Source organism: Hippopotamus amphibius, chromosome 13 (genome assembly GCF_030028045.1).
Source record: "Hippopotamus amphibius kiboko isolate mHipAmp2 chromosome 13, mHipAmp2.hap2, whole genome shotgun sequence".
Taxonomy (NCBI): Eukaryota; Metazoa; Chordata; class Mammalia; order Artiodactyla; family Hippopotamidae; genus Hippopotamus; species Hippopotamus amphibius.
The window spans coordinates 12,326,145-12,341,824 of NC_080198.1; positions in this window are offsets into that span (position 1 = coordinate 12,326,145).

Below are 15,680 nucleotides of genomic sequence, written 5' to 3' on the forward strand. Positions count from 1 at the left end.
TAAGCCATAAGTGAAATTTGGGGGAGGGGTGGAGAGTGATTACTTCCATTCATTTTCTACTGTGTATTCTGCATCTATATCTACGGAAAAGTTTTTGACTTTTTTGGTTGACTTGATAACAATTTAATTTGACCGGTCAAGCAACTAACAAATCATAGTCAGTCAAAATAGAAGCTTCGTCTTCTTTTGCTTTTCTTCTGCAAATGACTTTAAAAAAATAAATCCCATGCATTAAAGATACAGCCAAAGTGAATTAGCTTTTAGCATCGACCTCAAAGGGGATTTAGATGATAATAAAAATACAGTCGATTCTTAATTGCTCTGAGGCTGATTACATTTCAGGCTTTCTAGAGAGTTTCTTCCTTCCTTCATATCCTGTCTTTCTGTTTATTGGCTCCAAGTGGGAAGGAAGGAACCACAGATGCTCCAGAAGCACTTTAAAAAGACTTTGATGTAGAAGAGTTGCTGGGAGTTGGTTAGATTTTGATCATCCAAGCTTGCTCCACTGGCTCTTTAGTCCAGCAAATTGAAAGTTGACAGTACAGTTCCAGAAACCCAAGTTAGGAAGCTTCTGTGGATTTGCTATCGGTATTGGTCCCAGTAAGGCAGTGAAGAGAGCTGAGTTCTGCCTTCAGAGTACTATCAGCACCCACACCTTCTTCTGTCTTTATTAGTATAGAATCTTAAAACCTCAAGAATGGAAAAGTTCAGCTGTGTCCTCCCCAACCCCTCAGGTCAAAACTTGCTCTCTAAAAAGGATCCCACACCTGCAGAATTTCAGATGACATTTTAAGTCTTCTTATTTATTATGGAATAAAATTGATTATAGGTTGAAAAGGCAGAAGATATCTGTGAGTTGGTTGGAAGAATCTTAGGGGTTGGGAGACATTCAGAGTTTAAAACCACCTCAGGTGCTAAGTCATTTTATATAAGAAACACCTACTTAGCATGTAATCAGGATTGTTCCTGTCCCTTATGTGTAAGTGAGGGCAGAGTTCTTTTTTTTTTTTTCCACTTTATTTTTTATTTTAATTTTTTCATGTCTTTTTTTTTATTGAAGTACAGTTGATTTACAATGTGTCAAATCTCTGCTGTACAGCAAAATGACTCAGTTATACACATATACACATTCTTTTTTCTATTCTATTATGCTTTACCACAGGATATTAAATGTAGTTCCCTAGGCCATACATTAGGACCTTGTTTATCCATTCTAAATGTAATAGTTTCTATTTACCAATCCCAAACTCCCAGCCCATCCCTCTCCCTCCCCACTTCCCCCTTGGCAACTACACATCTATTCTCTACATCTATGAGTCTGTTTCTATTTTGTATATAAGTTCATTTGTGCCATATTTTAGATGCCACATACAATATAAGTGATATCATATGGTATTTGTCTTTCTCTTTCTTACTTGATTTAGTATGATAATGTCTAGTTGAATCCATGTTGCTGCAAATGACATTATTTCATTCTTTTTTATGGCTGAATTGTATTCCATTATATATAGTACCACATCTTCTTTATCCACTCATCTGTTGATGTGCATTTAGGTTGTTTCCATGATTTGGCTATTGTGAACAGTGCTGCTATGAGCATAAGAGTGCATTTATCCTTTCTGGATTCTAGTTTTGTCCAGGTATGTTGCCAGGGGTGGGATTGCTGAATCATATGGTAGTTCTATTTTTAGTTTTCTGAGGACCCTCCATACTGTTTTCCACAGTGGCTACACCAACTTACATTCCCACCAACAGTGTAGGAGGATTCCGTTTTCTCTATACCCTCTTGAGCATTTGTTATTTATAGACTTTTTCATGATGGCCATCCTGACCAGCGTGAGATGGTACCTCATTGTAGTTTTGATTTGCATTTCTCTAATAATTAGTGATGTAGAGCATCTTTTCATGTGACTATTGGTCATCTGTATGTCTTCTTTGGAGAAATGTCTATTAAGGTCTTCTGCCTATTTTTGGATTGGGTTGTTTTTTGTTGTTGAATTGTATGAGCTGTTTGTATATTTTGAAGATTAAGCCCTTGCCTGTTGCATCATTTGCAAATACCTTCTCCCATCCTGTAAGTTGCCTTTTCAGTTTTTTTTTTTTCCTAATGGTTTCCTTTGCTGTGCACAAGTTTGTAAGTTTGAATGAATTCCATTTGTTTATTTTTGTTTTTATTTCTATTGGAGGGCAGAGTTCTTAACCAGAATAGTTAACAAAGATCTAGTTCAGGGTACAGCCATCTACAGTCCACATACCAGATCCAGCCCCTCACCTGTTTTTATATGGCCTGTGACTTGATATTTTTTAATGGGTGAAAAAAAGTAATACAGGTTTTGCGACACATGAAAATGATATGAAGTTCAAGTTTTAGTGTCCACAAGTAAAGTTATATTGGAACACAGCCATGCATGTTCATTTGCATATTGCTTAAGGATGCCTTTGCGCTACAAAGGCAGAGTCGAGTTGTCGTGACAATCCATGGAGCCTAAAACATCTAAAACAGTTATTATCTGTCCCTTTAAAAACAAGTTTGCCAATGCTTGGTCTGGGTCAGTCTTTTTAAAACAGTTTCCTAAAGATCCTTGTTGTTCAACAGAGCTGAGCCTTAGAGCAGAGAATGGGAAGGGGAGGCTCCAGGAAGATGTGCCATCTGCACAGAATGGCTCTGCTTTTACTTCTTATGCTTTAAAATCTACAAATGAATTTATAAAAGTTTAAAACCACTTCAGCAAGCAGTAAATTTGTAAACCATAAAATGTTTTCAATCTTCTTAGCACTTTTCCAAATTAAATGCCTGGTAACCAGCAATATATTTTCCAGGAAACAAGGATCTGCTATCATTATTTCACCATAAAAGCAGAGGTTTCCGTGGAAGAAGGAAAGAACTGGCAACTTGTCAGGACACAAAGCAATACTCAGGATCTACCTTCCTTTCCTCTCCTAATCTCAGCTCTTCTGGTCTTTACCTTTCTCTGCATCTGTTCTCTTCTCCTCCTCTGTCTCCCTACTGACTTCCTCAACCTCTTCCTGCTTTCTTATTCCTTCTTAAAGAAAGCTGCTATATGGCTTTGGCTTGCCATGGTATCCTGTAACTTCTGCTCCATTATTTTGAAAATTCGTTGTATTTCTCTCCAAGAGAGAAAACCTAGAAGTGAAAGTCATAAGCTTTGGGGTCAGATTGCCCCAATCCTGGCCCTTCTACTTACTGGCTGAGCAGGTTACTTCACTTCTCTATGCTCCAGTTTCCTCGTGAGTAAAATGGAATAATAATTATATCTATCTCACAAGGTTGTTGTGGAGAATTAAAAAATATATGTAGAGTAGAACTACGCCTGGAAGATAATAGGCATGATGTAGGCATTTGCTGTTGTGAGTTTCTGATCCGCTCACTCAAACTGTGGGTGTGCCCCAGTTAACCTCAAAGTTTTTAAGGACGGACCTTTGGTCAGCTATCACCCTTGCATTAAAGGCTTCAAATTCTCTGTTTGTCCCTCTATCCATTCCCTGTGTTGTGTAAGGTTGCAATATCCTCCTCTGTTGGTGGGACATCTTTTCCATGTCTTGACTCTGCGCCTGTTACATGGCTTGCTTTGGCCAGTAGGAAGTTCGCTGACAATAGAAAGAGAGGCTTGAAAAGTGCTTACACAGTTGAGCTCATCCTCTCTGCCATCTGTGCCGTTGTCATGAGAAGGTCATGCCCAAGTCGACCTGCTGATTCCAGGAGGAGGCTGAAAAACATGAGCAGCAAAGCCATCCCTGGCCCGGCCAGCCTAGAAGGGCCAACCCCCAGTCAACCTGCAGATTGATGAGAAATCAGATATGATTGGTGTCTTAGGCCTCCAGGTTTTGATGGTTTGTTACACAGCATAAATCATTTTAGGGAGAAAAATAACTGGTTAAGTCTCATGAGTTATCAACTTATTCAGTAAAAAAAGAACACACTCCTCAAGTGTGTTTATAAAATATTTTTCACTGAATTCATCAAGATTTTTTTTTCAAATAAGCTATTCAGAATTCCTAACTCCAAAGTTCCAGATGTTTTCTCTCCTTCCATTGACTCTTCTGGCTTTAAATCTTCTTAAGCCATTTTCTCCATAAACTCCACAAGTCTCTCTATCAGGCAGAAACAAGATATTTTGCCTTGCCAGTGCAAATTCTCTTTGGGATTCTCTTAAAACTCGTCTGCTGTCAAAGGGCACTGCAGGTGGTTTGCATAGCCATGGAGGGTGAAATCAATTTCCAGACGTCCAACTCAGCGGGCTTCCCATGGGGTTTGAGGTGAAAAGGAATGGAGGAGCAGTCTGAGTTCTACAATATTTGTGAACTGGAGATGTTTTCCTTCAGGGGAGAAACAGAAAGAGACAGAAACAGACACACACGTATAAACAAAGGTTCACTTCAAAGGGAAGCTTTTTTTTTTTTTTTTTTTGTAGAACTCCATCTACTAAAGCTGAGAGTAGAGATGTAGGGCCAAAATAGTGTATATAATTGCAAATCAAGATGTTTAGCCTTTGATCCCAGCTGTGTTTATTTTCTAAATGGGCCAGGCAGTCTGAGATCAGGATGTAGTTGACAGACAGCTAAAGATCATATGAAGAACTGTGTTCTGCGAAGGGGTGCTGACCGTCATCTGTTCTTGTACCCTGCCTCCTAGGGTGGCCCTCTGGGTTTTATTGCCCCATGTCTCTGAAGCAGCAGTGGTTAATAGCACTAGCCCTGGAGCCAGATTCCCTAGCTTTAAATCCTGGTTCAACTACTTGTTAGATAGATGATAACGTTGGGCAGGTTAATCTCTCTATCTTCTCATGAGATGGCATTGAGGATTAGATTAGTTGAAACATTTAAAATGCTCAGAAGAGTGCTGGACACATACTAAGCACTTTATAAACGTCTCTAGTTGTTTTCATTCTTGTTACATCTATTATGACTATTTTGGACCCTGAGTGTCTTCTGAGAACCCACCTCTTCCTTTACTTTAGTTCACAGTCTACAAATACTGGCTCCACCCTCCTTATTCCTGCCTCACCAGTAAGAGCCGTCATCGCCTGGCACAGTGATGCACTGAGGTTTGAGTATGTGAGTCAGTCTAACCAGTGAGCTGTAAGCTTTAGACTTGGTGGGGTTGTGAGAGAGAGGCTTGCTTTCTCTTCCACTGGACATCAACTCACGAGGAAGTAAATGAGAATGGAGCCCATTCTGAAGAGCAAAACCCACTGGTGGAGCAAGAGCAGATCCCTATGACAACATGTAAACCCCTAGATTAAACCCTCCTTGCTATGCATGGATTTTTTTTTATGTGAGGCTATAAATTTCCTTTTGACTTAAAAGAGTTCAAGTTGGGTTTAATAGAAAGAGATCTTATACCCCTTCTAATTATTTTTTCAGAAAGTTTTACTGAAACTTGGGTTCCTTTTTTGAAAATTTTCCTATAGACTCAGGCCGTTTCAGGTCAAACTTGAATGAGCAAACATAAACTAATCAAAATATGACTATCTCATTCAGATTGAACGGCCAGGAATTGTCATTTTAGGGTATTTTTACTATTGTGGGCTCTGGGGTCTAGCAGCTTGCAGTGGAAATCACCACCTTGCACCTCTGTCCTGAGCTGTGGATTAAACCATGTTAAATCTAAGAATTCATGGAGTGTGAAAGTGGCAAGTAAAACAAAGCAGCTTTGATTCCTCCCCCCACCCCATGAGATTTATTCTGACAGTTTGCAACTAGATGCAGTAAATAATGGAAGTCCCTTGTCATGATAACTCAATTTAAATGTATTGTCAGATTAATAGGTTTAGTTTTCCACTTCACCAAAGGACTATAAGAGGCGAGGCTTCACATCATCCCTTCTCATAAATATCGGAATGGATTAAAAAGGGTTTCCAAGTACTTGAAATTGTGAAGTGGGCAAATTTTGCCTTCAGTGAGCTATTCCCTCTTTCCCTTTCCTAGGCATGGATTATTTGTCCTTCTTTCTTCTAGATTCTCCCTTCTAAAATGCTTGCCTTATGCCTAGGAAGAATCTCCATTGTCTTTTCTAGTAACGGTCCTGTTTATGTGGCCCCAAGGGTGTATTACATAGTCCAGGCTGGGGCAATCGCAGTGCTTCCCCTCCGCAGCCCCAGTGATTGGTCCAGAATATGGGCATGTGAAGCAAGGTGAGCCAATCACAATCCTTTGGCAGATTTTTCTTTTTAATTTGAAGCTGAAGAGGAGGGTTCTCTGCTTGTGCAGTAACAGAGCTGTTAGGGCGCGACTCCAGAGCTTCCTGCAGCCATGGAGAAAACAGGTCAGCAGTCAGCAATAGTAGAGAGTTAGGCTGTAATAGGGTCCAAATGTAAAGAAGCAGTCCTGCAGCATTCAAGGCCTTAGTCCTGTTCCTTCCTGAGGGAAGCGCTCTCTCTGGCCTGCCTATGAATTTGTTGTGTAGGTAAATAAATATGTCCTCATTTCTTGATAGAGACTTCTGATATCATCTCTGACATGTAAAGAGCTGGGAGCCAGCTTCCCATCCTTACAACAAGAAAAAACTTGACAAACTGAAAATCAGTTAATTTTCTTTGACTTTTGATGAAAGTCCCAAGGACCAACAGGCTTTGGAGAACCCACTCTTCCATGAGTATCACACCCAGAAACCCCAGTATATTCTCAACCTAAAGATCCCAGAAAGAGCCACTCATGGCTCTGGAAGGGGCAGGGGAACAATAATCATAGTAAAAACCACCCAGAACCTTCTCTATAACAAACATCTACTCTCCAGGAAAAAGATTTTGCCAGAGCTTTATCCCAGTAGGGGAAGGACATCCCTCCACCTCCAGAACCTCAAGGCTTCCTGTCTCCTCTGCGAAAGTGTGGGGGCTGGGGCAGGGGCACACTCAACAGGGATCAGGGCTTCAAGGAAATTGATGGCAAATGCTGTAAGCAAGGAAGGGAGTAAGAAGCAGGTGGGAAAAGTTATACTACTGGAGAAACACTTGTGAAGGTGACAAGCCCGAGATTCAGACAACTAAAACACTGAGATTTAATCAGATTATAATGCTCCTCTTCCCCTACATTAGTACCACACCAACAGGGCCTCAGTATAATAACAGTGTATTACAGCTGAAAGAGCTACAAGATGCAGATGCTATCTGATGAAGTATACTTGGGGAAGCCCAAAATCTAGCAAAGAGATAAGAGCAATGACACTAGAGAAATTTGAAGCTTCTGTCACCTGTAGCAACAAACATTAAACACAATTCTGTTCCTAGCCATATTACCATAAATCCTCATGCTAAAGTCCTATTTATCTCAAATTTCATTACTTGATATAATGTCTTGCTTTCAACCACAATTTATAAGACAAGCCAAAAGCAAGGAAAAAATATAGTCTGAGGAGACAAAGTAATTGTTGGAAATGGGCTCAGATATGACATAGATGTAGGAATTAGCAGATAATGTACTTAAGATGTATGATTAACATGATATGGACACTAATGGAAAAAATAGACAATGTGCAAGAAGAGATGGTTAATGTAGATGGAAACTCTGAGAAGATCAATAGGAAGTGTTAGAAATCAAAAACACTGTAACAGGAATGAAGAATGCCTCCATGGGCTCATCACTAGACTTGGCACATTTGAGGAAAGAATCTCTGAGCTTGCAGATAGAGCAACAGAAACCAAACTGAAAGGCAGAAAGAAAAAATAGCAGAAAACAAGTGACCAAAAAACATCCAAGAACTTCAGGACAATTTCAAAATGTATAAGATACATGTAATTGGAATATCTAAGAAAAGATAAAGGAGGAAAAGAAATATTTGAATAATGACTGAGAACTTTCCAAAATTAATGGCAGACACCAAACCACAGATCCAGGAAGCTGAGAAAACACCAAATAGGATACATACTTTGAAACTATGCTTACGTATGACATATTCAAACTGCAGAAATCCAAACACAAAGAGAAAATCTTGGAAGATGTCATAGGAACATAATACCTTAACTGTAGAGGGAAAAAGATAGGAATTAAAACAAACTACTTGTTAGAAATCATGCAAGCTAGAGCATGAAGTAAAATATTAAAAGTGAAAAAAAAAAAAAAAAAACCTGACCTACCAACCTAGAATTTTATATCCAGCAAAATTAATCCTTCAAAAATATAAAGAATATACAAAGACTTTTGCAAACAAAAACAGGGAATTCATAACCAGCAGACCTGCCTTGCAAGAAATATTAAAAGTTCTTCAGAGAGAGAGGAAGAAAATAATGTCTTGAAAACTTGAGTCTACATAAAGAAAGGAAGAGCTTCAGGGAAGGAATAAATTAAGGTAAAATAAAGCAAAATGTTTTTCCTACTCAATTGATGTAAAAATAACTGTTTAAAGAAATAATAGTAAACAACAGATTGGTAATTATAGCCTATGGATCAGTGAAATGAATGACAGCAACATCACATGAGACAGGAGGGACGCATTTGGAATGCTCTGTAATAGTGTACCTGAACAAAAAACCAAATATAGTGTTACTTAAGGTGAAGTCATATTAGTTTAAACTGTATATTGTATAATGAGGGCAAAGCTTCAGTTTGGGAAGATTAAAAAGTTCTGGAGATGGTGGAGTGTAAATGTACATCTAAAAATGGTTAAAATGGTAAATTTGTGTTATGTATACTTTACCAAGATTTTTTAAAAAAAAAAAACTATAAAAATATATATTGTAAACTCTATGGCAACCACTAAAAATGCTTTTTAAAAACTTTGATTTGCTAAATGAGAAATAAAATGGAGTTATATTAAATGCTCAATTAAACCACGAGAAGGCAGAAAAAAGAGCAGTAGGAGCTAAAAGGAGGTATCAAAGAATAAATACAATGAATAAAGTACTGTTGAAAACATGGTAGAAATTATATCACTAATCATTTTAAATATGAATGGTTTAATTATGCCAATTAAAAACAGAGATTGTTACAGTGGATTAAAAACAAACAAGACCCAACTGTATGTTATTACAAAAAACTCATTTTAACTGTAGAGACTTAGATAGGTTAAAAGTAAAATGATATTCTATACTGACATTAATCTTTGAAAATCTGGAGTAGCAGTATCATCTGCAAACAAAGCAGATTTTCGAACAAGGAAATTCTCAGGGACAAAAGGCACATTACATAACGATAAAGGAGACAATTCTCCAAGAAGACATCAGTCCTAACTGTGTATGCACCTAACAAGACTGTCAAAATACATGAAACAAAAACTGATAAAACTGAAAGGAGGAATAGACAAATTTATCATTATAGTGGAGAATTCAACATTTTTCTGTCAGTAATTGATAGCAGGCAGAAAGTCAATAAGGATATAAATGATGTGAACAGCACTATCAATCAACTTGATCTAATTGACGATTATAGAACAGCAAAATAGACATTCTTCTCAAGCTCACATGGAATTTTCACCTGGATAGACCACATTCTGGATCATAAACTATACCTAAACACGTTTACAAATATCATATAAAGTATGCTCTCAGACCACAATAGATTCAAACTAGAAATCAGTAGAAGCTTAACTGGAAAATTCTGAAGTATCTTAAAAATTGAACAACACACTTCAAAATAACACGTGCATCAATGAAAAAATGTCAAGAGAAATGTGAAAATATTTTGAATCAAATGAAAATAAAAATACAACTTACCAAGTTATCGAATGCAGCTTACTAGTGCTTAAAGGGAAATTTACATCATAAAATACATATTTTAGAAAAGAAGGATGTATTCAGTAATATATGGTTCAACCTTAGAGAACTAGAGAAAGAAGAGTAATTATTCCTAAAGCAAGCAGAAGAAAAGCAATAATAAAAGTTAAAGGTGATGTCAGTAAAACTGAAAATAAAAATAAAATACAGAAAATCAACAAAACCAAAAGCAAGTTCTTTGAAAAGACAGTATCAAGATAGATCAGATTGTCTCCTTTTACTTACACCCAAAAGTTCTAATTAATCCATATCACAATTATCTCCACCTTCTAAGCGTTCAACAGTTTTTCTCTTTCCCACCTGTTCCTCTCTACCCTTTATAGAGGAATTTTTTCTGATACGTGGGTTCACACTAAGGCATTAATGAGGTAATAATAACAATTCTAGGATTCTTGTGCACTTTTGTGTCAGCAGCACCTGGTGTAATGAACGTGCTCAATAAATATTTCAACAGGAACCACTGGAAGTGATCAAATCATCTTCAATGCTAGACATTTGGAAACTGCTGAGTCTAGATTGGGGAAGTTTAGTGTGACATGTTTCCTTCAATTAGGCCACCTCCTGAGACCAAGTCTGATCCAAAATCAGATTCACAGGCTCATCTTCATGGTTAATATTTGCCCTTTCTCCCTAACTCCAAGCTGGAGACAACACTTGTGGTGAGCAAATGGATAATCTCCTTGCCAACTAAGTTTATTCAAGTCCAGGCTTGTATGTATGGGAGCAAGAAGGGCATGTTTAGCCTTTACCCACCTACCATATTTCCACAAATAGAAAAAAGTCTGTTAACAGACAAGTCGTGACCTTTGTAGTATAGGACAATTTGTAGTATGAAATTTTAAGGACTAGTTCAGGGATTTTCAGTCTGTGCAAAACAGATGTGTTCCATCACTAAATTGGACTAATTGCTGGGTTTTTGCGATTTCTAGAAAGTATAACTTAATGGATAAAGTTTTCTCAATTTTAAGCTTTTCTTTGGCAAAATTTTCCAGCCTTTCTGCACCTGCTACTGCTCATCTGCTGGTGACTGCTAACAAATCAAATGAATAAGTAGAAAACAAAAGTTAATGCAAACAGCCAATCACTCTTAATTCAGCAGCATGTTTTTTATGGATGTGTTTGTGGTTATGATTTTATATTGTGACATACCATACAGTCACATTTTCTGTGTGAAGTTGTTCCTAGAATTAAATGTATCAATACTTCATGGTGTTCTGTGAAGAGCATAATAAGCTCCACGTGTTCAGTCATTATGAACCCTTTTTAAAGATCAAGAAAGTATTGTTTTTGTAGATCATATGCCAGATGTGGAAATTACATCCTCTGACATATACAGCCTGGTAACACCCAACTTCAGCTCAAACAGCCAGAAGTGGGAGGGGCCCAGCTGGGCCCCCTCATCTCACATTTCCAGGACTATCTATATGGCAAAATCATGAGCAGGAAGCCCACAAAGGAGGAAAGTTCACATGCGGAGTTCTTGGGGCCATATTTTACTAGTGAGCAGGTGTCTTAGTCTGCTTGGGCTGCTATAACAAAATACCATAGACTTGGTGGCTTAATCAACAGACATTTGTTTCTCCCGGTTCTGGAGCCTGGGAGGTCTAAGATCAAGGTGCTGGCTAACTCATTTCCTGGTGAGCGCTTTCTTCCTGGTTTGTAGACATCTGTCTCTTGCTGTGGTCACATGGCAGAGAAAGAAAGAGTAAGCACTCTACTGCCTTCTTATAAGGACATTAATCCCATAATTAGGGCCCCACCCTCATCTAAACCAAATTATTTCCCATAGGCCCATCTCCAAATACTATCACATTGCGGGGTTAGGGCTTCAGCAGATAAATTCGAGAGAACACAATTCAGTCCATAGCAGCAGGATGCCTGTGCCTTGCCAGAAATGCAACCGTGTTCCACTTTCCTTTCAAATTCCTGTCCCACTTCTGGGAGGACATTCTTCCCACCACCTTTTTAAGTTCCAGCTTCCATATGATAGAGATGAGTACCTTAATTCCAAGGACCAGGCCAGATGTTCAGATTCATGTTCCAATTTGTATTTATCAAAAAGGCCACCCTTTGGGATTCGGTATTTGCCAAGTGACTACTAACTAAGCTCTTGCCTTATTCCCCATTCTGTGAATTACTTTTCCTTGGATGTAAGCTTCTTGCCTGAACAGCCCTGCTGGAAAAGAGTACCAAGGCAGGACTCAGCTCCCCAGATTCTTAGCATCAACCATTTCCTTTCTTTCTTACCAGAGGATATTATATAATTATGTGCCACCTCATGGCCTCCAACTTTAATTCAGCCATTTCTGTGTTCTGTGCTCTAGTGAATGTTACCAGTGACCTCCTAATTAATCAAAAGACTCCTTAGTCACCTGTATTATTTGAACTTTGTAGGTCATTTAGTATTATGGACTACTCCCTGTATTAAACCTTTTCCTCCCCCCTTAATTTCCAACACAGCACTGTCTTTAGTATCTTCCTGCTTTATGACCACCTAGCATGGGTTTACTGGTCCCTCTTACTTTGTATTCTCTTTTAAGGCGCTGCCCATAACTCCCTTTCTCTTCTCACTCCACCTGCCCTCCCTGTGTGCTCTTATCTAGTTCCATGCATTCATTTGTCACCTATATACACATGGTTCAAAAGCAACATCATCAGGTCCTGGCCAATTTCCACATTTATCCCTAACTAGATGCCCCACAGGTACCCCAAGGAGCATATCCCAAGTGGAACCTATCAACAGTTGACCTAACTTCCCCTGAATTCTCCCTCTTCCTACATTCTCGAATATGATGATGGGGATATTAACAAAGATGAAGGAGGAGGAAAGAAGAAGAAAGCAAATAATTATAAGCTCTCTCTTCCAGTGCAAAGTGCTTTGTGTATTTTAAATCATTCAATCCTTCTATGAGGTGTGTGCCATTACAGTCCTCATTTTACAGATAAAGAAATGTGGACAAAGACATAGCGAGTAATTTGCCCAAAGATACACAGCATGTAGTGTCGGTGTCAGGATTCAAACCCAGAAGGACTGGCTTTCAGTGCCACCTTGCAGACTACTCCTCCCTGTCTCTCAACATGGCACTGGTACCCATCCAGTCACCTGAGAATGCACCTAGGGACTCCCTCTTCCTCAGTGTCCAGTCAGCCACCAGCAGAGAACTTGGCTTGAATGCTCAGGAGGGAGGGTTGTAGAGAAGGGAGGAGAAGGCCGTTCCATTTATCTAGACATCTGCCACGTGGTAAATAGATGAACAGGCGTTAAAAAGCACTCATAATTTTGAAGATTGCTCATAGCCCAGTCTGGAATGTCAAATCCAATTTCTGACTATTTTTCAAATATTTATTCTACGCAAGCATGACTAATATAAGAAATGACATGATAAAGATGCTTCAGTAGCACAGTGAAATTCAGAACCTGTGCCTGTGTAAGATGAGATGTGTTAGTCTCATTCCAAAGATTTTTCCTTAACACACAATCAGAACAAAGGGTGGAGCCTTTGGGGGGGGGGGGGTCTTTAAATTCCATCGCAGGTGGCCCATGTACGATAGGATTATAACATAGATAACATGGCCTTATTAATAAAATCCTTTTGGTCCATGAATAATGGACCATGGGTAGGAGAAGCCTATCTCAAGCTAAACTTTTCTTTGCATGAGGAATATGTGAAGACGGTGTCGTATACGTCACAGTTTATGAGCTTGAACGTTGGGAACAAATCGCAGTTGTTGATTCTACTACATAAATGTTACAGATAAGGAGACAGCAGAGAGTTGTCTGAAAGTTAATCTTTTAGTAGAGACTATTTTGTAAAGTTTTTCCCAATATTTGAGGAAGATAAACTAACATAACTACTATATCTTATAACATGAGCTATTTTCCTTTTAAAAAATATTTGAGCAAAGGCACTATGCCAGACACCAAGGTAGCTGCTGAGAACACAGCGGTAATAAGACAGATGTGAACTTTGCCCTCAGAGACCTGGGAGACAAAGTTAAAAATAAATAAACAAACAAATAAATGGAGGCAGACTAGGCAAATAATTATGTCATAAGAATGTTATGAAGGGAACAAAAAACAGGCCTGATAGGACACATAATTCACAGGATCTCCCTAAAAGCAATCAAGGTAGACCTCTCTGAGGAGGTGACATGCACACTGAGTCCTGAAAGTTGAAAAGAGCACTTGCCCCCTCCTCCACCCCAGTCCCAGGATGGGGATAAAATGCTTGTCTTCTCTTTGCTCTGTCCCCTCCACATTCATCTTCCTGGTTCCATTGATCATACAGAGTGCATTTCCCAGTACTCTGAGTCATCCCTAAACCTGAGGCCAAGTTCTGTTCACCAGAGTACCCTTGCCACTGCTACTGAAGGGATACCACCCTGTTTAAAAATGGGCTAATGATCTGAATAAACATTTCTTCAAAGAAGAGAAAAAAAAAATGGTCACCAAACACATGACAGGATTCTCAGTCTAATTAGCCATCAGGGAAATGCAAATCAACATCACAATGAGATACCACTTGGCACCCACAAGGATGGCTATAATCAAAGAGACGTAAATACAGGCAAGGATATGGGGGAAATGGGAAGCCTCGCACCCACCCACCCCCCTAATGGTGGAAGTGCTAAATGGTGCAGCCCCTTTGGAAACAGTATGGCAGCTCCTCAAAAAGCTAAAAATAGAATTACCACATGACCCAGAGTTTCCATGCCTAGGAAATTCACCTAAGTGGAATGAAAACCTATGTCTACACAAACATTGTGCATGAAAGTTTGTAGCAGCTTATTCATAATAGCCCCAAGGTGGAAACAAGCCAAAGGTCCATCAGCAAACAAGTAAATAAACACACGTGGTATATCTGTACAATAGAATATTGTTTTGCCATAAAAAGGAATGAATACCTGAGTGGATGAACCCTGAAAACATGATGCTAAGTGAAAGAAGTCAGTCACAAAAGATTACATATTGTACGTTTCCATTTATGTGAAATTTCAGAAAAGGCAGATTCCTAGAGACAGAAAGCAGATGAGTGGGTACCTAGGGCTGAGGAGAGGGGAAAACTGGAGGGTACCTGCTGAGGGGTCTTTTGGGGGTGATTAAAATAGTCTAAAATTGATAGTGGTGAAGGTTGTACAGCTCTGTAAATATGCTAAAAGCCATTGGATTATACACTTTTAACTGTGTGAATTATACAACATGTGAAATATATCTTAATAAAGCCATTTTTTTTTTTTTTTTAAAGAAAGTGATAGGAAATGGAGACTTGAAATGGAGGGCGTGATACAAGTGTAGAAGAGGATTATTTTTCTCCATGATAACTCTTCACCTTTAAAGACACCTCTTTCTGCCTTTGTCCAAGAGGAAATTGCTATATACAACTGGGTCTGCTATGGCAGTGATAGATGGTGACATCCCAGTTCTAACATTGAAAAACAATCTCCTTCCACACATGGGAAAAAAAAATGGTCTCTTGGCTGGCTTCACCCTAATGTGATTTTTATTTCTCTTGCAAAAAACCAAGTGCTAGGAGTAATCATTTTGTATACTCTAGAATCAGAAATCTAGCATGAGTCGTGCCCTGACATGAGTCACAATGCAATGAGACATGGAAACATTTAATTGATTCCTTCATTGAAGTCGCCTTTGTTTAACAACTGTATTAGAACTCTGCATTTTGCTTGACGGAAACCCAACTCAAACCAGCTGCCTGAAGAAATGGAGGGAATGAAATGTATTAGCATAGGTACCTGGGGAGTCCAAGTGTGGATTTAGTTCTTGGCTGCAGGGACGCAGAGTATGAATGTTCTCTGATATTGCCCATGTCATGTCTCTCACATGTCTCTGAGAGCCCTGGCCTATGTGTTCCCAGCTTGTGAGCCACAAACAAGAGCAAGCTGTCTCTCTGACTAATTTGGTCAAGTTTGGACATGGAATCTGATTGGTCTGAC